Genomic DNA, 24,761 nt, shown 5'->3' with positions numbered 1-24,761 from the left:
ATAAAAATATCACAGATGAATCCCTGAGCTGTAACACTTGTTCATTTCTATAAATATTAACACATCAGGATTTATTTTGACATACCACTAAGATAAGTGCTAGAACTGACAATAATAATGTATAATTTATGTCCTCCATATTACCTTAACATCACTGTGCTTACATTATTGCATAAATTAATTTAATGTTTCTGACATGCAGCAAATTATTCAAGCATTTGTTCTTTTGTCTTCTACTGGTTTCTGTTGCTGTTTTCCAAATTACAGAATATTATTATACTCTAATGTTTATTTTATGGTACATACAATTCATAAAGTCACTTTAAAGTTCTGAAAGCTTTTATTTAGCACTCAGATAAACATGTGTTGTTATATGATGTGGAAAGAGCATTAAAGCTTTTGTATATTAAATAACTTTATGCTTGTGATGCAAATTGACAATAGCTGAGAAGTGCAAAGCTCAGGAGAAATTTAATCTGCAGCCTGTACTTTTAAGATACTTGGGGAATATATGGCTGCTATTGCGGGTGTGTCTCGTGTGAGAATCTCTCACAAATGCATGTAAAAAGTCCTAGATTTATAAAAAAATCTCTTGGTATTTGTTGGTCTGAAATACAGGTCTGTCCTTACCTGTGACAAGCTATATGTAATCAAGTGTGCATTTTCACATGGCCAAAAAACATAAAATGATGAACTGGTGAACTTGAGGCTAGAAATCATCTTTTCATTTTACCCCCTGAAAAGGCAGAATATCCTCTCTGGACATGCAGTATTTTTTTTTTTTTTCTTTAAGTTAGAAATAGATATCTAAGAATTGATAAATCAGTGTCTTAATTTCTTTGCACTTAATAGAAATGAAAACTTCCCTATAAAAAAAAAAATAAAACACCCAACAAAACAAACCAAATCACACAACAGTAGCATATGTTTAACTTCCTCAAATAGTTTTGACAATGCGTAATTGAAAGCATTTAAAACACTGAATAACTGTTACTTGGTGTCAGTTGTGCATCTTCCATCTTCACGAAGTCTCGAGAAAAGAAAGTGTGATAAAGCCAAGCTGTTCACAGCCCAGCCCAGGCCAGTAACCTGGAGAATTCTGAGTGGAGGATTCCCAAGTTGAACCTCTGTGACTCTCTCAGTGCCCTTTTCCTGGGGCTAAAGGAAATACAGCATCACATTTTGCTGTAAGAGCTCCAGGGTGTGGAGGGCAAGATACACATAACACACAGTGTTTTTTCCTGGTAGATTTTTTGGATGGTTTCCCTTGGTTTTTAAGTCTTCAAGGCTACATAAGCACTGCTTGTTAGCATTAAAAAAAAAAAAAAAAAAAAAAAAAAAAAGTTGGAAAAATCAGATAGGGGAACTGTCTTTGTTCTAATTCCATTGTGCATGTTCTCTGAAAAAAAGGGAGAAGAAAATAGATTTACATTTTAAAGGCCAGATTTACCTGTGCACTGTGGTAGTCTTATGTGCTTGCTGTAACATCTAAAAGTGCTATAAGCCTCATTGATAACCAACTGGCTATGGTGTGTTTAGCAAATTAGTTAATGACCTCCAAAAGGAATAAAATTTTGCAATGCCAATACTAAATAGCAAATAATTGGAAGCATTGCAAGCTTGTTTCTTGTGCTTGTTTACTGCTTTTGTTTGGATATTAAATAACTGTGGGGCTTCTCTGAAAAACACTGCAGAAAGGCAGAGCTAAGGTCAAAATTATATGTCAGCAATTTGAAAGAGGCAGATGTAATATATGAATATTGTAATAAACAAAAATTGAACAATGCAATCACTGGAAAGACCCACTAAAGAGTTGGACATGTGAAATTTCATTGCAGCAATCAATTTGTAGGCACCTGATCTTCAAGGTGGAATCCATAACCCTAAATTATACCTCTGGGTAATGACTAAGGAAAGTCAATTTTCTCAAAAAAATACAGTCTTCAAAATAACTGTCATCTGTGCAGGGAGCTGCTGAAGCCATGGAAGGGTGTTTGCTCTCATTCTGCAGCTATTCCACTGTGAGGTCCCAGGAGCTGGGGAGAGGCTTCCATCCATGGGGATCCCCTTTGCAAAGTGGTGCCTCCAGCTGCCTTTCAGGATAAGTACAGCCTCACTGAGGGGCTGGCTCTCCTTGCCATTTCACATGCAGATGATGTGTAAACACATTGCTTGTCTCCTGGGAGATTATCCTAGTCATGGTGATAAAAATTGCAAGGTCAGGGCAAGCGCTATTCTGTCATCTCTGTACCCCTGTGCCAAAAAGGATGCAAGGTGCTTGACATCAGAGCTGAATTCTTTATCTTTTATACTTTAGTCTTTATTTTATACTTTATTCTTTATTTCTTTATGTTTTTATGCTTTATTTTATTCTTTATTTCTGAGGAAAATAATTTCCTCAGAAATTCTTGATGAGATTTCTGAAGTTGAATTTGATCTCTTAAGGAACAATTTTGTAAATTACCTGCAATGACACAATGACATATCTGAGATAGGAGGAAAAAAAAATTCTGAAATGCCATTTATTAACTACTTGATATATATTCAAATCTCACTCAATATTTTTACTCTTTATCAATGCAACTTGTTGCTTTTGCTTATTTGAGGACATCAGCAACCAAGGCATTAGATTGCTGTGCTGAGGGACTATAACAAAGCAACCTTTGAGCATGTTTGCAGAGCAACTCTAAAGCTTCTGAGTATGGGAGCCTCTTTAAAGATGCTGGCTATGCCACTCTCAATGGTGGGTGACACAGAACAAAGTGCCCTGCTGGAATTTAATTGCTGCCTGTGTATTTGTGTAGGAAACCAAACCCAAAAGCAAGTGTTCCTCAAAGGATGCTAGGAATTATAGTTTCACACTGCTCTGGTTATCAAAAGTTCAGGTTAAATAACATATTTAAATGGGTCAGTTTAAATCACAAGAAAGAGCACAACAGTTTTTTAAAAGGTAGTGTATTTTGTGGTTGTTTAAATCAGCTAAATATAGAAGCATTAAAAGTAATATTTCAAGGAAAAACATTCAATGTTTTAATGTCATTGTTTCCTGCTGCCAACTGCTTGAGATGCTGAAATCTTTTTTTGAGACAGCTTCCCATTTTCACTGAAGTCTGATCTTAGTAGTGGTAGAAAACAGAATATTCCCACTTTTTTTTTACTTATTTTGGTGTAAAATAATCCCTTACTTTACACTTGGCCTTTCTCCCTTACCAGCAGGGATAGTACCATTTTTTTTTTTTTTCAACTGTAGGTTAAGGACAGAGGATTTATTGAAAAATCAAAACGCTGTTCTGCAGGCACTGATGTAGAGCAACTTCTTCAGATTTTTAGTGATGAAGATGCACAGGGGAAATTATATTCCGTATCATCCAACTACAAAAGTTGCACTCTGACTAGAGCAGAATATTGTGTTAAATGTGCAGGGGGAGCAGTGCTGCCTGATATCTGATGCAGGAGCCAAAATTGTTTCCCACAGAAAAAGGAGAGATCCCAGTTTGAAAGAGGACTACAAGCTGGAAGCAATAATGCTTGAGAAAGACAGAAAAGCTGAATAAGGGTGTGTAGGTGGTAGTAGATCAGCACTTTCAGCAGCATATAAGAAACGCCATGCTGCAGGAGTCCTTTAGGATGAGAGACAGGCAGCTGTGCAAAGACCATAACTAGGTGATGGAGCTGCAGCTGATAGCAATTTTTATCACAGGCATCAACTGAAATCAGAGCTGAGCTGAGCTGAGAAACACAAAGGCTTCATGGAGAATTAAGGGAATGGGGAGAAGGTGATGTGCTTGAGGTTGCCAGAGAGGGAGGTGGTAATAGGATTAGTGTTCTGTGTTACCCCTACAGAAAGGAGTCAGGACAAGAAAGAAAGGAAAGAAAAAAAGAGTTAGCTTCATGGCCCTGGAGGCAGCATTGGAGGAGCCAGGTAACTCTTTCGTTTGGTTGGTTGTTTCCTTGTTAGACAGCCATGGTTGCAATACCAGCCCAAGGTGCTGACAAACCAGTGTTCTGCTGAGACTGAGCGTGCCCTTGCTTGGAAGGCAGCTCTGTAAATGTCTCTAAGTCACTGATCCTGAATCTGGACGCAGCTGTACTGGCAAAACTAACTCCCAAGAGAGAAATTAGCTATGCTGGCAAAAGTTCAATTTCGCCAGTAAAACCACATCTATGTTAGGGCCTTTTGCCAGCACAGCTGTGCTGGTTGCAAATCCCATGTCCTCACACCCTTGACTTTCTACTAGCAAAAGTTTAGTGTAAGATTTGCCTCAGAAAGAAAATAATAAGGAGATTTGCTCATATTGATTCAAAGCTACTTGTTTTAATATAGAAAGTGAGGCAAAATCTCCATAATGGTATAGTTTATACGGTCTCTCTTTAGAACTTTTCTCACTTGTATTTCTTAAATGTTGATTTTTTTTTTTTTTTTTTTTTGTGTGTATGTTGAACACTTTAATACCAAATCATCAAAAACGCAATCTGGTAACCTGAACCACATTACATCTTCAATGCAGTTCTGCCTCATTCTGTGCTAAACCACAGTTCTTTGATAAAAAACATGATAAAGAGCTACATTGTACAAAACACAGTACAGCCAGCTGCAAATATTCCAGAGCTATCCAGTAGTAAATAGCATAAAGTACAGAATGTGTGGAGGCTAATGCTCTCATTCATTCCTGTATATATATAGATATATATAGATATATATATATATATATTTAAAGTAAGAATCAGATGAAGAAAACCATGTAAAATCTGCCTACCGTCAGCTGAAAGCATGAAGAAAACTGAGTTTTTATCACTTATCTGCAAAACGAGAACACAGTGCAAATATAGATGTATTTTCAGAGTTCTAAACTAGATTTAAGAGTGAATTAAGGCTCTAGATTATGTCTCCTCTATGCTGCAAAATACTGGTGTTGGGCCTTGCTTTTTGGAAGTCAGGTCATACTGATTTTACCACATTGCCCGAGAAAGAAGAAGAGTCATAGAATCATAGAATATGCTGAGCTGGAAGGGACCCATCAGGGTGTTTGAACCCAACTTGTGGCCCTGCACAGGACTCCCCAGTAATCACACCCTATGCCTGAGAGCTTTGTCCACTTGTAGTGTCACTGAAATATGTTTTATAAAAACAAATCTTGAGAAAATGTTTATGCATAAAGGAGCTGGAAGATGTGGGCTATCTCCTAAGAGGCCTGCGTAATAAATGAGCTTGATGCACAGGACCTGTCTGCCCAGATTGCTTCTTGGTGGATCTGGTGCAAATTCCCTTTCCAACTGGGGAAAAAAACAAAAAACAAAGCAATGAAGTAGCTTTGCAAATGCACAGATATGCACAAGTACACCAAGAACAGGCTATTTCTGAGCTCTAATATTGCTGAGCTACTCTGATACAAAAGAACAACATGAAAGCTAAAACCAAATAATTTCAGGAGTACAAGAATAATTGTGGACTGGTTTGCAGTGGAACTGCATACAGTGAAATCTGACATTTTCCCATGGCTTGGAAGGATCTCCTGGTTTTACTCTAGGGTTATCATCCATATTTTTTTCAACAGTAGAAAATTATTTTGGTCTCCCGAGTGTAAACTTTTCTAGGGACCAGTAAGTGCACAAGCCCAGCCTGGAACTTTTCCTTCTATTGACAGCCTGTTTTCACTCAACATGTCTTTGATACTTGTTCTACTTGCAAATGTGCTGATGTGGGAAGCTTTGCTGAAAAACAGATAAACAAATGTGATTGCATCAGCCTTGTTTTCTGGGGAAACCAGAATGAAAAATCTGTTTGCATATCTCTATATACAAAGAAGAGTTCTTTGGGTGACCCCTTCCTAAAAAAAAAAAAAAATTGCTCAGTAGGTAGAATATCCTTTTCCAAAATGTTACCTGAGTCTAATATGATGGCTGTAAGAAAACTCTCTCTTGCCAGGAATATCCTGAAGTAGTGCCAGAGGCTTGCTGGCTTTGAGACATGTTGGGAGTTATTCATAACTCAGTGTGGGTACCTACGAGCACTGGAATGTGCAAAGTGATTTTTCGAAACCCACACAGAATCTTCAGAAGATGGTCATATTTGATGTAGGCTTTTTCATGCTATAGAGACTGTGCATAAGAAATCACAGCATGCATAAATAGTGCCAAGACTTGAAATTCCAGCCTTTTCCCAAGGAGACAATTCCCTCAATGGGTTTTTGTTTTTTTGTTTGTTTTTTTTTTTTTTTTTCCCTCTCTTCTTTTTCATTTGTGGTCATGCTGTGGCCAGAAGATGAATAGGAAGTACAATATTGTATTTTTGGCATGGTGAAAATGACACTTGTGTTGCTGTAAATCTGAGTGAACATCTGTGATGTTTAATTATGGTGGTAACACCAAAGCATTAAAAAGATCTTTCTGCACAGTCACAACTTGTCAGAAAGAAAGCATGAATTCAGGTTTGTTTAACTGGTTTCTGGTTTGTTCTCCTAGAGCTGATAACAAAGTCTAGGCCTAAGACCAACTCTCCTGAGAAACAGCACATCTAAAATTCCATTACAGTTCATAACTGTGGTTGTTCCATGGAATTTTAATGATGACTTTTTTTTCTGTAAAAAGAGGAAGCTTTGTGAGTAGATGCAAATGTAGAAATTAACCTGTTTGAAATTACTTTTTGTTTTTCATTTGTCATATTAATGATTCTTAGGCCAACAGAGGGAACAAACTTAAAAGAAAAATACCAAGTAATAGTGTGAATGGGATGCCAAAAACCTATGGAGAATATTTAGAAACACTACATGAGACTTGACTTGAATCTGTATGACAAATTAGGCAGCAGAATACATAGATGTCACACTCAATATGATTTTTGTATATATATATGTGTGTGTGTGTGTGTGCTGTAATGATACCTGATTGGGATCAGGAAAGGATTTCCCATAGTGGCTGAGGATGGGTAATGAGCCCATCTGCAAAGGGGATCCCCATGGATGGAAGCCTCTCCCCATCTCCTGGCACCTTACAGTGGAATAGCTGCAAAATGAGAGCAAACACCCTTCCATGGCTTCAGCAGCTGCACAGATGACAGTTGTTTGGAAACAGATGACATTGTCTTTTTGAGAAAATTGACTTTCCTTAGTCATTACCCAGAGGTATAATTTAGGGGTATGGATTCCACCTTGAAGATCAGGTGCCTCCACACTGGTTGCTGCAATGAAATTTCACATGTTCAACTCTTTAGTGGGTCTTTCCAGTGATTGCATTGCTTGATTTTTGTTTATTACAATATTATTGTATTATATTTCACACTTATTATATTATCTTTTATTTTTATTACAATATTCTTGTATTTTCATTACTGGTTACTGAAAAAGTGGCAGCTGTTAAGGGTGAAGGTCTCTGATGTGCCATGGGTGTGGTATAAAGACTTCAATGCAAAGATGAGAGATTGTGCTGTCAAATATTCCTGCCATGGAGTCTTGGACTGTTACATTTATTTTTTAAAAAAATTAAAATCTGCAAGCTTTTTTTTTTTTTTATCTAGAAACATTTAAGTAATGAAATGGATTCTGAGAAGCTGTACTTCTGAGCTCCTTTTGATTCAAATTTCCTAAAGATGATTGTTACCCGACACTTCTCCTAAGTCTCAGGGCAGCAGATCTCTGAATGCATTTCTTTCCATGGTGATAAAATAAACTCTTAACAAAAGCCTGAGTTTTAGGGGACCTTTAAGACACAGAATGCTTCCAGCCACTGATAACATTAAATAAATTAAGACTTTGCTCTTCTCACCACACAGATGCATCCCATATGTTTGTTGTGCTTATTGTCAGTAGAGAGAGAGGTTAAACAGCTATTCCTTCCTGTGCTGTTTTGTTTCAATGTGCAGGAGATATGTCAAGGAAGTTTGGGGTCCTGGGTTCCAGAAGTGAGGAAGTTGTCTGCTCTGTGACCAGGGAAAAGGTTGCTTGCTTGGTTTTTTCTTCTGCTTGTGGAAGGTCCATTGAAGCAGCCTCTGTGTTAGGAAAGAAATAAACAGTATTTTGGCAGTCTTTTCAGATTACACAGAAAATGTGAAGTTTACAAGAGATCATTGAGATAAATAACTTCTTTTCTGCAATAGCTTCTTTTCTGTGGTTGATTGCATGTCTGTAGACATGATAGAGCAATTTGAGCTGGCCTTGACTAGAGGTTAAACACAGATAGTTATTCCCTTACTTACCCTGGGGCAGTTGTATGTTTCCATGCTGTAATTTTTTTGTTTGAAGTACCCGGTATAAGCCAACAAGTGATGTAAGGAAAGGTTCCTCTGCCTTTTCCTGGTTTTTTTTTTTGTACCTGAGAGAGTATGGTCCTGATTTACAGAAATTCCCTAACATGTGACCTTTTTGAGACTTCTCCCCTTTAACCAGGGTGGGTTTCTCGCCCAGGCCTTGGCTCCTTTCTGTGCAATCGCTCCAACTCTGCCAGGCTGCCCTACGAGCTGGAGTGTGCACAGTCCAGGAGTCCACAGCCTGCAGCCTCCCAGCCCTTTGGCAGGGCATGAATGCAAAAAAAGCTTTCTTGCTCTAATGGCTGTGAAAAGCAAGCCCAAGTGAAACACACTCTGCAGATCGATTCTGAATTGCTGAGTGAATGCTTTCAAAAAAATGTTTTCTTTGTTGCCAGTTTCCTATGCCATGGCTTCCAATCCTTCTGGCTTGAAAGGCAAAGGCATTATTTCAAAAACCTTTAGGGTTCTAGAAATCAATAAATGGGGAAGATTCTTTGCTTTGTTTTCAAGCAGCAGAAAGGGACAAAAGCCACTCCATCTGGATGCAGATGGAGAGAGCGAGCATAGAGGGGTTTTACTCTGTGTAAGCTCCAGTACACAGAGTGTCTTCTGCTGAGAAGAGGGGATATGAGAAGGGAGAATGGCAAAACAGTTGTATTTGGCCAAGGATCTCTAGGAGCATCAAACATAATAGCCTGAGACTGAAGTATGTTCTCACTTCAGTGGAGCAGATTTGGGGTTCAATGGAAAGGTGTTGGTTTTTCCTTCTCTTTCTTGGGCTGCCCTACATGGAAAAAAATCCTAGTTTTAAAAAATACACTCCAAAACTCCTACTGAACAAGGTGATTTGGGAGCCCCTTCTGTGGGCCGTAAGACCTCTGGTCAAAGAACACAACTGGGCTGTATTTCTGGCTCCATATCTGGGGAATCTGTGGTGAATCAAAGCAGCAGTGACATACTTGCTCTCCATCCTGGCAGGGAAGGACCTGGCCTGTAGGAGAAGAAGTCTTGCTGATACCTTCACAATGCATGGGACACCCCAGTGCTGGGCAAATCCAGACACCTGGTGTGGAGAACGTCAGAGTGAAATCCAGAGGGGTTCTTTGTGCTGTGTGTGTGATGAAAGGTGGTTATTGGGTGGGAAGCCCTTCCTTACATGGTGGGAACAAGAAGCTGCTGGAAGGAGGACTCACTTGTGTGGGAATCACTTTAAAGAGAGAGAAGTGCAGGCAAATGAGTGTCTCCAGTGAGACAGCACCTGTCAAGGAGGAAGGGGGACAATACAGAGTCATGAGAAGAGAGGAAGGTGAACAGAAGAGAGAACAGAGAAAGGAAAAACATCTGTAATGGAAGAAATTAAGTAAATCTCAAAATGTAAATATACATTTTTCTAATCAGATGGAGCAGTCAGATGAATTCCTTTCTCCCAAATTATCAGGATAATCTCTTTATTCTATTGCATCCCATCCACTAGTCTAGCTGGCATGAGTTATACGTCTTACAAAATGGGCATGGGTGGTAAGCAGAGCTGACCTGTAAAATAAGAGCTTTCTTAAATGGGATACGAGGAAATTGTTTGGCTCCACAGGCAAGCTTGCAGTCTCCTTTAATGAAAGTTTTGTTTTAGACTTTCCAAAAGAGATAGAGGGAGGCCTTGAAGCAATTGCATAATTTTAAATATTAAGGGTGTAAATTTCATAAAGCCTCAAACCATGCACAGGGCTTAATTTTTCCATATTTTCAAGATGGCTTGTACATTGGCTAATGAAGTTCAACTTCGCTTCTGATGTTTTAAAGTTAAGTTTCTTTCTAGTACATCATGTCCTACCAGTTAGTTTCCGGGGTTACAAGCAGGGACAACAATAGAGAAATGGTTCCATCCTGTTATAGATGCTTCTTTGAACCTTTGCCACTTTATGGATGTCCTTGTTTCCTTGTAATGATTTTTCAGTATTTAGAGAGAGAAGAATGTACAGTCAGCCTCTGCTAATTTTATTAAAGGTAGTTCTCAAAATGAAGGATGATGTGGGACTGACACCTGTGTCAGGAACTTATTCACAGATCTGAGCACTGGCCCAGGACTGCAACTGCAGTAAGAGCTGCTTGCATGACACTTGCTGGAGCAAATGAATGGTGTGTTATTTCAGTGTATTTTCTTTGACAATTGCCAGAAGTAGAGATAATTCAGAGAAGAGTCTTTGTTTCTGTGACTCCACTGTGGTAAGAAACCATCCTGAAGACAGAGTGCCATAAACAGAACTAACACAAAAAAAAAATCCCATTTTAGTGTAAGTGTTCTTACTGACACAAAAATAAAGTCTCTATTTTGGCTTGTGTCATGTTGAGCTGTTTGATAATTCAGTAACTAGTAACAATTGTGTGTGTTATATGTACACACATTCAACAGGATCCTTAAATAAATTACTTGCATAATTGTGCAAAATGGAAATGAATAATTTGTTGTCAAGTAGGTCCTTGCAAACAGTAATTTACCCAAGAAACTCTCAAGGACAGCAGGGAAACAGGAAGGAAAGAAGAGGGAGAAAAATTGAACAGCAGAGGAAGCAGACTAGCTGGAGGAAGTGTAGCTTCAAGAACACTGAACACTCGGGAACAAACGGGATGAGTTGGCCATGAGAACATTCAGGTTGAAAAGTCAGGAACTAAACTAACTATCAGAGCAGTGGGAAATTAGAACTGCCTGCCACGAGCCCTATGGACCAAAGGTGCAGTTTCCAAGATGGAGATTTAGCCTCTTCTGGAAGACTTTATGTGAAGTGTACACCTATGAGGCCAGGATCTGATAGTCCAGGTAGCACTCTCATATTCTGTGTCTCTGCAGGAGGTTTGTACATATGGTTATCATTGTCTAGCTTGGAACTGAACAGAAAATAACCATATTAGACTTGTTTTCCCATGTTAAACTGCAAACATGAGTATGAACAGTAGACAGGTAAGGGTTAGATTGAATGTTGCACAAAACCCCCCCTCAAAATAGTAATTTATTTCCAAAAATATGTGATTAATAATAAATGTCATAGCAATCATTATGAGACTACAGTTCATCTTGCATTCAGAAAGTTAAACCTTCTTTACTAAGATTTCTGGGTTTTTGTCATTAGCAGTTGTTATTTTATATGCAGTCACATAGTAACTCTAGACAGTAAGTGGCAGTAGTCAAGCAGATTTAATTAGGTTTTTTTTTAAGAACTTTTCATGTGAGACCCAGTCCTCACCTCTGGTGGGAACTGGCAGAGGTACATGGGCAGAGTCTTTATTAAGGTTGTTATAGTTCAGCCTGAAAAGTTGGTGACATTCCATTTTGAGTCTTTGCGTAGATCCACACATGAAAATTATACTGATTTTTTTTTTTTTTTTTAATAACAGAAAAGTTTGTGCACAAGCCAATTGATTCATAAACCCATCTGTTCAAACCAGTATCTTATGCACTGTAAATCAGGAAACTCATGAAAAATGAAAAGTGGTGTTATCATATTAGAGAATTTTGCTCTCTTTGGCCATACATGTATAATACCAGTTCCCATAATCGACCAGACTTTTCCCTGTACTTTCAGAAGCCTGCAGGCTAAATGGAAGTGAATGCTGTGGGCATTATGGTCTTGATTATATGGTGTAGGTGTATCCATTTTCATATCCTGGATGTCTGACCATAGCCTCTGGGCATCTGTAACAGAGAAGCAGGTCCTACTAACTCATGCATTTGTTACTTGTATCTGCAGCTGCACTTTATATTGGTTTGGAGCGCTTCTTCTGTTAAACCTGCTCTAAGAACTATTTTGAGTAAGTCCCCCTGAATGGCCAATTCTGTTCTGGCCTTTAGGTTTCACAGGTACAGCTCCTCATTAGATCCCAACTATTCTTCCCTGAGAATGCCATGCTTTCCATTTTCATTCCTTTTTTTCACTCCTGTTTCTCTAATAATCAGTGCCCCTGTGGGCACCTGAATGCTTACACAAGCTTAAATCACTCACAACAATGTCTCAGTATTAGGTTCCTATCATGAGAATCTGAGGTGTCATGCAGAAAAATAATAAAATATGTTTTTATAGAGACAGAATTGGAGGGTAAGGGCCAAGGGAAAGGTATAGAGAATATGTATCTTACTTTGTCAGTCTTCTGCAAAATGGTACCTTGCTTTTCATCCTAAACTCAATGTTTCTATTGCTGGGAGGGAAAAAAGTAATAGAAAGGAAAATTTTAGTTTTTCTACTAAATGTACTAGTTTCAGTTTCTGGAATTTTGACTTTTTGCTCAGTGTTTCATTTTACCCACATGAATCAATGTCATTCAGATTTCAAGAGGAGATATTTTTCTCTAAGTTTTTGGGGAAAATCTTGGTGGTGCTAACAGGAGCTAACCAAAGAAGCTGAGAAGTGTTTTTTGGTGGTTTTGGGGTTTTTTTAGTGATGTAGTTTTCTTTCCCATCTTGAAAGTCCTGTTTGCTTACTTTCGTCTCCTGTACCTTGTCACCGAAATAATTCTTTTTTTTCTCAGTAGAATGTTTTCCTCCAAAGCCTAGTGAAGCCCAGTTATTGATAGTGTCCCTACTGTACACATAGCAAAATGCTCTCTTGGATCATGGCTGGTTGAAATTTTCATAAAGAGTTTTATCCCCAAAAGTCTGTTTCTTGAGCCCTTGGGTTCAAGAAATAATAATATTTAAATTTGGGTATAAAATAATGTTTAAACAACAATTGTAGGGAATGGGATGATGTTGGTGTGAAGTTTTATGTTGTTTTTAATATGTGGGATATTTTTAAAGTAGTTTCTCTTCAACAGTAGCATTTCTAAACAAATGCATTTCTATGTGGAGACCTGAGGCTATTTCCCCTGGCTGGCTTGCTTTATCTAGTTTGGTGTGCTGTTCTCCTGCATGGAAGCAGGCTATGGTATTTCCATTTGCAAAGGCTGAAGATCCAGTCCTCTTGGCTGGCTGTGCAGAGGAGTAATTTTCTGCTCCTGGACTTTATCAGTGCTGCTTGGTGTGTGCTGCCCTAGACAATTTGACTCCTCTTAAAAAGACTTTCTGATGGTCCCTGCTTAGTGTCCTGCCACATTCTTAACGAGGCTACTGCAAAGGATGAGGCTCAAGACATTCTCTATCCTTGAAGAAAACTGTTCTGTCTGTGTGACTAACCTACCTACCTGATTTTCCTACAAGGCTGTGGGGGCTTGGGAAACTCATGAAAAGTCCCAAGTGAATAAGCTGATTGGGTAAAGATGAGAGATGAAAGGTTGTTGTGCTGGAAGAATCCCAGGGAAATACCAGAAATTTTGTGTGCGAGTTGGAGCAGTTGCATTTGACACAATCTATCCACAGAAGAGGCAGGCTTTGCATTGAAGCACTTTGTTTCCAAAGGCAGAAAAAAGCAAAGGAAATATTCTGCTATTCCCATTTTACTTAAAAGTGCAAGTGAGATATGAGACGTTCAGCTCAGAAATGCCCAGGAAGCACATGGGAAAGTAGGAGACAGAGCTCGAAGCCTTTGTGTCCCAGTCAGACTTCTAAAGAAGGACCAGCTTTTTAGAGGCACATGTCCTGAATACTCTGTTATTAATAGTGATTTACATAACAGCTTGTAGCCCCAGTTCAATATTACAGAATAGGACTCACTCTTTTTTTGTGAAAATGACCTGGATTCCTATAAGCAGTAATAAAATACTGTTGCAGAGAGGGGCTGTGAAGAGGGAGGGGGAGGGACTATGAAACTAAAAATAAGAAATATGTACAGTACATAATTTTAACAATGTTATCTGAAAGACAGTAAAAATAGACTCAATTAGATATTGTCAGAGCTTTTTTCTCCATGCAGCTGCCTAGCCAAATATGACAATTTTTCAACAATATAAAAGTTCTAACACAATGCATGATACATTGTACTGAATTCATTAACACTTTGCTACCTTAAACATCATTGTAAAGAAGGAAAATAATGTAAGAGAAGCTTGTCATTTTTTGTTGTTGTTCCTTTTGTTTCTGTGACATGTTTGGAATTGCATGCCTGTGAGAGTTTTGTGATCTAAATTTAATGATCCTAAAAGGGATTTAGTAAGATATTGTTCTTTTCTCCTGCAGACATCCCTAGGCTGAGTGCTACATGAAAAGTGTGACTCAATTATACAAAAAAAAAAAAAAAAAAAAAATTATCTTTAAAAATGAAAAGCCTTTTCATGCAGTATTTCCACAGGGATGTAGCCTTAGTATACTAGAGCTTTCCTAGCTCTGCTTTGCAACAATGTAATTTCTATAGCAAGAGAGTTTGCATGCAGTGCATAGACTATCTGTGTGCACAAATGTGCCCCCCTTTCTGTGAATAAAGACATTATGCTGACAGTTGATATATTTGGCTTTGATTTGGCAATGGAATCTGCAGATCTCTGCTCTCATTCAAAGTTGTAAATTCACAAAATTACTGGAGCAGACAGTTGGTCACAATGCAGATATCAAAACCTTTAAACCCAGATCTTCAGCATTCAGACTGAAACTTTTGGTCCAGTTCTAACCCAAGTTTTTTAGCTACCATTCTCTTATAAGTATTACATTTGAGACAGATAGAAAGATAATTTGCAAAATTATTGGGGGTTAATTTGGAGTCAAAAGCAGCAATAACATGTTGAACATATGAAGTAAAATAAATGTCTTGGGCAGGCTGTTGGACTTTAAGATTATTTTTTATGGCTATAATGTACTCTATCATTTCCCTGTGGCTTGACCATCAAACTTCAACTACAGAGAAAGAAAACCCCCAGGAATGAAGAAGAATCTGATGCATTTTTAGGAGGAAATAAGGTTGATGACTGAGAAGACATCACTTACTGGGCAATATAATAAATTTATAAATCTCTTATTTCCGCTTTTGTTCCACTTTAGTACAATGTGTACGTCTGGAAAATTACATGGAATACTGCATCCCAAGTTGAACAAAACTTAATCAGGGTTCTTTTGCCTTGCTCTTTAAACCTTAGCCCTGGGCACCAGGAAAGCCATTTATTCTGTGTGCTCAGAGTATGAGCAAAGAGGATTGCTGTGATTACTTAATCAGGATATGGGAGGTGATAGCAGTAGTTTCTGGGAGGCTAGACAAGAAATCTCCTCACCCCCAACAGCTGCAATTCATAGCTGTGTAGCTCCAATTTTCCTGTTGCTGAACTGTTGAGTGTCAGGTTGATGTGGAGTTTGCATTGCTATAGATAGATGTGCATGCAAGTACTGGATTGTCTCTGCTTCTCCTTCCTAAAGTGAACTTGAGAAAACTGCTGCTTCTTTCTGACACTGCTCACCACCTCTCAAGGTATTTAAAAGTCATGCAGATGTGGCACCTTGGACTTGGTTAATGGTGGCTCTGACAGTGCTGAGTTAATGGTTGGACTCAATGATCTTAAAGGTCTTTTCCAACCTAAAAAATTTTATGAAAACTGGGAAGGAGACATTGGAAGACAAAACCTTTGAATTTACATACCTCTGCATTGTTCTTCACAGCAATTATGTAAAAGTTTCATCTTTAGTTGTGGCATCTTGCCCTGAATTAAACTGGATTTGATGTGGAAAGCTACTGTACCAGTCAAACACTGAAGAGATTAAGCCAGATGAAGAGAGAGTGGTGTACACTGCCCATTATATGATTACTGTGAAAAAGCAGGACAATATTTATTAGGGAAGCTTTAGACAGTGCAGGCAGTAAAAATGATGCTTGTAGTCGGGAAACACCTTGTGCCAAGGCAATGTTTTCATACTTCACCTTGTTACTTCCTATATGAATAAAACACCAGTCTGCACAAGGGAAAACAGTGGAATAGGAGAGGCAAAAATCCCAAATCAAATTCAAAACCAAACAATATAAAACCACCCCGAAACCAACTCCATTCACCTTCCCCTCCTCCCTCCTCCCCAAATTTGGCCTGGGCATCTACCTGAAAAACTAGAAGCAGGCTGGCCAAACTAGAAGTATTTCAGTCACCACCAATATCATGGTGGTGACACACTGGCTGTTCTAATAGCACATTACTCAGAAAACCAGATATTATGAAAAAAATGTATTTCTGCATTGTAGAAAATAAATTAAACACATTCAGCATTTGTGCCTACAGATGGAAGAAAATTAACTCTATTCCAGCCAAACACAGTGTGTGTCTCACTTTTGGAAGAAGTCGGTTTATACTATGTCATGGTAGAAAAACACAGTCAAAGAGCAAAATTGTTTTATTTTTTAAGATGTAGAGGGACCCTTTAAACTCAGTAATTTTCTGCATAAGCTTACTGAGTTCATTTTTTGTACCAATCCCCACTGTGTAATGATTGCTTCAGTTCCAACTGAGCTGAAATTAAGCCTCTGTCTTCCCCTGAAGCTTTGTTTTCACAAAGTCTGTAATTACAATTAAATTTAAACCATGTACATATGTATGTGTATCCCTGTGAAGCCTCCTCCCTAGCATTGCTGTGTGGCCATGGTATAGATAGAACATGCTGATATCTGCTGAGGGTCTTGGCTGAGACAGCAGCCAGATTTTGGTTGTATTTTTGGTTATTATTTACTAATACTGAAGTAATCCAGTGCTCTTTAGAGGGTAAAACAGCAACATGATTGAAGGTATGTGCTACTAAATTATGTAAAGTATATGCAGCCATTTCTGATTGGGGAATATGCAGTTTGCTAATCCTTTATTGAGGGATACAAGGCCTGATATCCAACAGAACTAATAACAGTTCGCCAATCAGCCTCAGTATTTGATTTATTTACCTTGTGAGTTCTATGGTAAGATTCAATAGAATTCAATGGGTCTATGCTGCATTAGTTCTGCTGATGTTCACTAAGGTGCTCTTTGCTGCTTTTTACAGCTTTGCTGAGGACTTTTAAACAGTAAAAGGATTTGTGTTCCAGGGAGGTTTGGGTTCGAATAATGAATGAGTCCCTCATCGTAGTTACAAAAGTGTCTGTTGGTAAGAGCTCTCCAAGTTCCTTCCAGATAAAAGATGCTAATAGATGTAAGATAATGTGTACATGCAAGAATGTCGTCATTAATAAATATTGAAGAAAAAGAAAGCTCTCTGTGAACGATGTAAAATAACACCATGAGTATTTAATCTGCTTTTTAAATTGAATTTTCAGCTTAAAGAGGGAAACTTTTCTTCTTGTCTGAAAAATTAAAATAGAAAAATGAATATTGAAATGTATTGGCTTGGGATTTTCAACGCAGTTTAAATAACTAATTAAGAAAAAGTTGCAGGGAGGAAAAACATTAAAATATGCAATAATTTATTTTTAATAAGTGTAAAACAGATTATTTTAATTACCACATCTTTAAAAATGTGGGGTAAATAAAATGCCTTAAATTGTCATTCATAGAGATTTGGAATTGAAGTGTAGAGATTAAAGCCTTTTAACAGTAGATGTAGACAAAAGACTTAATGAATAACGAACACAGAAATTAACTGAAATTACAGCTACTTTTTTTTTTTTTTGCTTGGTTTCCCATGTCCTCTGACACTTTTTCCCTTCTTTGGTTTTGCTTTTCAGAACAAGCTGTTAGCCAGGTGAGGTTTCATGGTATTTTCTGTACCACTATTTTCTTTATTCAAAGCTTTCAAGCTGCTTTTAAATTCACCTCCTTGCCTTTAGAATAGCAGCTACCTGCTTGACCCCTTCTGCTGCACAAGGACTTGAAGGTAGATATTCTAGTCTCTATAATTTTTTTACACTTAATTTTCAGTCACCCAGATTTCTATTGAAATCTTTGTTAGCAATGATGCCGAAATCACCTAACGCCAATCAAGCTTTGGCAAAGTCTGCACACCCTGGCTGGAGTTAATATTTTATATTACCACATAAATGTTGGGTCCAAGTGCTCCCTATTTATTGTGCAGCCTTTTCAGAGGGGTTTCGAGGAGCCATCGGGCTGTCAGTGCATGAACTCTGTTCTCTGAACCTGAGTGTCTCTTGGAGAGCTCTGGCTGGCAGTGAAAATTTCTCCCTTTTGATGCAACAAATTCCATGCAGAAACAGAGCACGACAGAGCCATGTTTGCTATGTGGTGTCAAGTGGGGGTAAGGCTCCCTTCTCTGTGCAAGCACGTGCTTTTTGTGGACTTGCTCAAAGCCATCTAAATGACATGCACTCTGTGTTACTCGCCTCATGTTTACCCAAAAGCAGAGTCTGACCCTGAAGTGCTGTATTTGTCCTGGTTGTTATAAGGTTGTAGGTTCAATGTGCATAAATGAGTAATTGTCCTTTAGAGGCCTGGGCTTTAGTTCACCCTGTTAGGGCTGCTGAGCCAACAAGCACAGAAAGAGCTGTACTTTGGCATCATCCCAAAAAGTTAGAGGTCGTGAGCCAAAAACCCCAGGAAAGCCTTTCAGCTTTCCCGTCAGCCCCGTGTGCTGGGGTTCAGAGCTGCTGATCTCACCTGGAAGGACAGCAGCAGGAGGGTGCGGGAAGGGACAGCTCTTTCCAGGGAAGGAGTGTGCAAGGTCTCCAAGTCTTCCAGCAGCCAGGGAAGCTGTCCTCCCAGCAAGCAGGGAAACAAGTAATCTTTTGCCTTGATATTTTTTTTGAGAAATGTTTGTTCTCCTGTTGGCTTGTTCTAATATGTGTCTGACTTTCCTACTTTTTAAGGGGAAGAAGATGTGCCAAGAAACCTCTGTCACTAAGCCAGAATAGTTCTGTCATATCTTCCTCTCATTTTAGCACTCCAGCTATTCTTCTAAGTAGGGAAAAATAATTTGGGAGTCCCTGGCAGTTTTGCTGTTTTTTAAGAAAACATGAAAGACGGGAGGATTTGGCCCAATGGTAGCTGAAAAGCACTCAGGCTCTGCCAGGATATAATTCCTTGTGAACTCTGACCTGGAATGAATACAACATATGTGCTACTGTTCCTCTGTAATTTAGCATCCCTTTTTCCTGTGAGGGTTTTTCTCCCTGCCCTGTTTGTTACAGTTAAACCTGCCTGAGGGGTTTATCCTTTATAACTGGTATCCCTGCAAGGGAGACACTCTCACTGTTTTTACAGGCCTCTCAGGACTCCCCCTAAAAGGTCCTGGAGGTTTGCCTTTGCTGGCATTGATAATGTTGCTGCTTTTAAGATCCCAAAGCCTCCAGTACAACCCCCCCCAGCAGACTTAGGTTCCTCACAAAGTAAAAAGGCACTGCTCAGATTAAAGGGACTGATTGGATGCTGCTGTGTGGACCCTAATGTGTTACAAGGGTACTTGGTTCCTCAGCAGGAGCTGTGGTGTGCTGCTAGGGGACTTCTCAGGCTCTGCTACTTAGAAATTATGTGGTGCTACACCAGCTCTGGGACTTGTAGATTTGCATTCACTCTGCAGCTTCATTAAAAAATTTAACTGGGACATATTTAGACTACTCAAGCTGCTTCTATAGAGTTGATTATTTTGTCTTGTCCTTAGAAAACAGCTTATCCTTGTGAAAATAACATATAAATTGTACTATTATATTTAGTGTTGCAAGCTTTGCTCTTGCTGTTTAGTTTTCTTTTCCTTTTGAAGCTGTGGAATTTCTGTCAAATAATGTCTTCTGAGTTAAAACTCACCATAGGAAGAACATGTTCTGTGTCTTTTCCATTTTTCTCAGTGAATTCTGTGAACCTCTGTCATTAGTGTGTTTATTGCCTAGAGAATAAAGAGAGAAAGAATGTTTCTGTGAGTAAGATACAAGATAGTTCAGATCTGCCATTTCATCCAGAGGAATGTGCACCTCCATTCTATCTATGAAAGGCATGTAGTAGGATCTGCTCATTATGGAGCACTGTTTGTGTCTTAATTTGTTGAGGAAAACTGATTCTGTCCTAAGAAAGCTTTTCTAGAAACACAAATGCTACTCTCATGAACACAGGTGTTCTGTGGTTTTCTAAATTCCCTTGCAAAACACTCTCCTTATGGGGAGTTGTGGTCAAGAATCTATGATTTAATTGTCAGTGTTGAGCCGCAGAAAAAATATATTGTATAAGTATTTCCTTTTCCAGCACTCAAATGTCCTGAAAAATCTCTTTAAACACAGTAGCAAGAAAATTTTACACGTTATTCCAGTCACTTCATTTTACATTTGAAAAATCCTGTTTATCTGAAATTGGATAACGCTGCCACAGCATTTTTAGTCTATGATGGCATTTGAGACTTAATTTCTCCTGTGAAAGCACTGCTAGTTTCTGTGGAATCCTGCAGGTGCTCTCTGTTTGTGAAATCCAGGAGGTCTTAAATTTAGAGATGCTTGTTACAGTCAGTTTCCTGCAAAGCCTATTGTAAAACAATCTGTCAATTAAAGAATATGCCTCACCAGTTCATCCTTTTCAAGTTTCCTATGTATGTGTTTAAACAAAAACAACCCCCCCCCCAAAAAAAAAAACCAACCCCCCCAAAAAAAATCCCAAAATCCACAAACAAACAACAAAAACAAAACAAAACAAAACAAAAAAAAACAAAAAAAAAAAAAAAAAAAAGAAAATGTAAGTCTAAATGCTATTTGCTCTCTTTTATAATTTTTATAATTTTCTGGGAGCGGCAGGAAATTATTTTCACACTTGATAAAGCTCAACCTTTATAATGAAGGCAATGAAGACCAAACTATGCACCAGAGCATAAGACAGCTTAAACTTGCAATACCAAGAAGGATTTTAGTAGAATCTTCTCTGAGAAAAAGAACCTGACTTGTTTCAAAGGATTTTTGAACAAGCTTTTTCGGCTTCTTATATTGCCTTTACATTTTGTTGTAATTCTGTGTGCTGGAAATCTAATTTGGAGTTGCACAAAGGTTGTGACTGAGTAGGATGTCTGGGGGTGAAGTTGTGACTTTACCACTTTTTGGGAATGGCCAGCTTTCCTGATAGTGCAGTAATGTTTGTTATTCTGTCTGAGGAATGGAGGAGCCATTGTTTACCCTCTTACATTTGATTGAGGAGTCAGTGTATAGAGTTTTTTTCTGCAGGGGGAAGGAATTTAGCATTTTGTTGTGTCTTTTTTAAATTATCCATAATATATGTCATGGAGCAAGTAAGGATTGAATAAATTTGCTCTGGCTAGGAAATCACTGAAGACTTTTTTTTCCTTGTCTGCTTTGAAGCCACCTATTTCTCTTTCTCCAGTTGCTAGAATTAATTAACTTTTACCCTTTACTCTGTAGTTACACACTGTAGGTCAGCCTTCCTGTCGCAGCAGACCTGACAATAATTCCCATCTGGTTATGAGTTTTGATATCACAAGAACTGTGTTTTTTTAATGGTATTAAAACAAACAAACAAACAAACAAACAAATGCAGCATTCACTAACAAAATTGCTTTGCTATGGATTTTAGGCAGTACTAAATTCTTAGCAAGAATCACACTTGTTGAACAACTTTAAGGCATATTTAAGAGAAGCTAGTTAGTTTTGAATAAATACCTGCTGATTGTTTTTGAGAAAACACTCACTGCTTCTTTTCTCTAATATGTTTATGTGTTGCTAGTTTCTCTCCATGCATCTGGAAGAGCTTCCGTCTGCATTTCTGACGGCTGCCATAGGGTGGTGCCAGGCCATCAGTATATACAGTACGAGACGATGGTTTGAGCTTTGAGAAGACCAGAAATCAAACGAGCTTTAAAATCTGATCTCAAATAATTCACAGTACAAATAAACGAAGCAGCCAGTGCAAATAATTACTTTGATGCTTTTTTTTTTTAAATACATTTAGCATAAAGGAAGGGTCTGTCTGGTATATACTTCTTTATGTGTGCCTATTGGTGGGGGTATCTATCTATATCTATCTATATCTAATCTATATCTATATCTATATATCATCTATATCTATATCTATATGCACGTGTGTAAAATTTGACCTGAAATGTGTTTTTGCCCTAAGGATACTGATGCCTTGTTTTTGATCACATTGTACTAATGTGGCTTAATTAATAGCCCTCTTAGCATCTCTGCTAATGTTCAGGCTTTTCTTGCTTGTGTGTGTATTTATTACAGACCTTCTAAGTGTTAAAGCTGACTGGAGATGAATGATAGATTTCCAGCTTTAGAGAAACAATGTCTATCTAATGCATGTTCAAGGAAGACTAATTTATTGCCTTAAACTAAACTCACAATTGAAGGCCAAATGAAAGCAATGAAATATTAATATTTTAGAGCAATGTTTGAAATATCTCCCATCTATCTGGTTCAAAAATCTATATTATATTAATTATACAGACATACCAATTTATTCTGTGAGCTATCTAAATCAGTTTCTAAAGTATTTGGTTTATAATAACTGAGGAGAAGAAATTAGGCCTGTGGTTAGTGAGAGGGATGTACAAATATTTATCGAATATCTCATTTGAAAAGGCTACTGTCTGCGTAAGATAAAATAATAATAGTTGGAAATGAAAAAAAGAATATTATTGGCAATAGATTACATAGAGCAAGTCTGAAACACTTGATTTCACATTTCTGTTTGTGTTCACATTTAATAAAGAGGTTGTAGGTTTATATTTATAGAAGTATATCTTTAGTGGGGAAAACATTGACATTCACAACTCATTTGCTCTTGAACACCTTTTGTTAATGTATGAATTGAAATGCAGCATGTGGCCTGGCAACTGAACAAGCTAAAATTAAAAATTATTTAACTTACATGCATTTGTAGAGCTTTTGGAGTTACATGGAGACAAGCACAGTAATTCTTCTGACAAATCCTGGATGATACTATATTCTTTGCCAGGTAGAGGTAACTTAAAAAACACAAATAAATAAGCAAACCCCCACTCCCCCACAAAAACTTCAAATCCAAAGCAAATTAAAAAACACCCCCAAAACCCTACACCACAATTCTTCTTTCTTTCTAATTTAAAAATTGAACTAACCTAAATAGAGCCTACTGAGTTTAAATTCATGTGAATAACTTTGAAGAATTGACATAAATAACCAACAACAGCCAAACATAAATCCTTTGTGAATCAGACTTTACCACACTAATTTTCACCTCAGTGAATGGGAATAAGACCCACTTGTATCTGAGATGATGCTGTGAGTGACATTTTGAGGCTAAAAGCCTCCAAAATATTTGTGATAATTTAGATAGTGATTATCCTGTCTAGACCTTGTACTCTTTACTAGACTTTCATTTAAATGTTGGATTTTTTTTTCCTGACTTTAAATCAGTGGCAAATGTGTAGATTTGGACTTTCTGAAGTTTTATTTTGAGAATGTTTTCTTAAAGCATTCCAAAACACTGAAATACTGGAATGGCAAGGGAAAAAAATTCAAGCCAAAGGTAAAATCAACAATTATTTATGGAGCATTTTGTCTCTAATCCTAAAACTGAAAAGTGGCAGCAGTGATGAGCTTAGCTGCTTCTAGTGCCTAATGCTTGTCGTGAAGTCAAATTTGATTGACATTTCATCATAAATTTTTATTCCGCATAGCAAATATTTCTTTTCCTCTGTTTGTAAGAGCCTTTTAAAGATGATTTCTTAAAACAATGTAACAGTCATTTGCAGCTTTTATGACATCTAAATCCATGCTTTCTGCTGGTTTGGTTCTACTGACATTTTAACATTGTTAATAATCACTGGCCATTTGTGTGCGCTGGGTAAAGGCATAATGTGCTTTTATATAAAACACTGTTATGAGGGCTCATTATCTCGTGAGGCAGCAGTTATAATGAAAATTAAACAATTGCAAACTTGCTTTGCCAAGTGTTTTTAAAATAAATTTAGCTGGGCTGCTTCACAGCTCCTACCTGATTCTGCAGGGGTATATACCAGAACTGCTGGAGAGATGCACGCATCAATTTCTTGGTGCAGTGGTGAGAGCTGTGAGCAGCCTGCTCCTCACAGAGCTCCTGTGAGGAGCTCTACTGAGGCTGAGCAGGAAATGCTTCCTTCACAGGCAGCATCCTAGCAGGGCATGAAATAAGTGTAAACCTTTGAAAGGAGCCTCCGTGACACCGACAGTTAAACGGGTGTTACAAACGACCTTTTGCTCGCAGGTAGCCACAGAAGTATTAGGTCTGCAGGCTGCAAGCTACTCCTGCTGTTTTGGAAACCACTGGCTGTCTATAGCCCTGTGGTTAAAAATTACCAAATTAGCTGCACTTCTCAGGCTAAGAAAGGCTTGAGAATGTAAATATGGGCTATTCAATGTTTTGTTTATAGACTGCAAAGTTTTACTAAATGCTATATATAATGGACATAATTTTTTACAACTTGTTCAGTGTTTCTACATAAAATTATTTGAATGGGAAGTACTTTAAAAATAAAGTAAGTGTATGATGAGAAGTCCGGGTTAGGCTTCTCAGGGTGTCTGCATTTTAGCAGAGTTGGTCTAGCTGAGGGTCTGGATGTCTGAAATTCATGTTTAAAATGACAGTTGCTTAGCTAGCTAGGGCAGTTTGTGTCATTTCTGACACGCTTCCCTTCTGTTATGTGTGCAACCAGATTTGTCCTAATAGGACTTGTATTCAGCAGCTCCTCTTTTATTTTAATGCAGCACTTGGAGGCAGATTGTTCCAGTACTACAGTAGTAAG

The 24,761-nt window shown here is 38.1% G+C and overlaps 1 long non-coding RNA gene across 2 annotated transcripts; it reads right to left on the bottom strand.

Annotated features, from left to right (window-relative positions):
• Positions 1-1,031: 1,031 nt before the first annotated feature.
• Positions 1,032-24,172, bottom strand: LOC128789732 (uncharacterized). Of its 2 annotated transcripts, XR_008431503.1 has the most exons (6): positions 23,975-24,172; positions 22,868-22,964; positions 21,652-21,817; positions 19,808-19,886; positions 7,762-7,984; positions 1,032-1,399 (listed from the first exon to the last, which is right to left on the bottom strand). It is a non-coding gene; the product is annotated as an uncharacterized LOC128789732 (long non-coding RNA). The 2 variants fall into 2 exon arrangements; XR_008431502.1 differs by lacking the exons at positions 1,032-1,399; positions 7,762-7,984 and adding an exon at positions 17,322-17,397.
• Between the last annotated feature and the right edge of the window lie 589 nt (positions 24,173-24,761).

This window comes from Vidua chalybeata, chromosome 6 (genome assembly GCF_026979565.1).
Source record: "Vidua chalybeata isolate OUT-0048 chromosome 6, bVidCha1 merged haplotype, whole genome shotgun sequence".
Lineage (NCBI taxonomy): Eukaryota > Metazoa > Chordata > Aves > Passeriformes > Viduidae > Vidua > Vidua chalybeata.
This window is presented reverse-complemented; position numbering and strand designations above follow the sequence as displayed.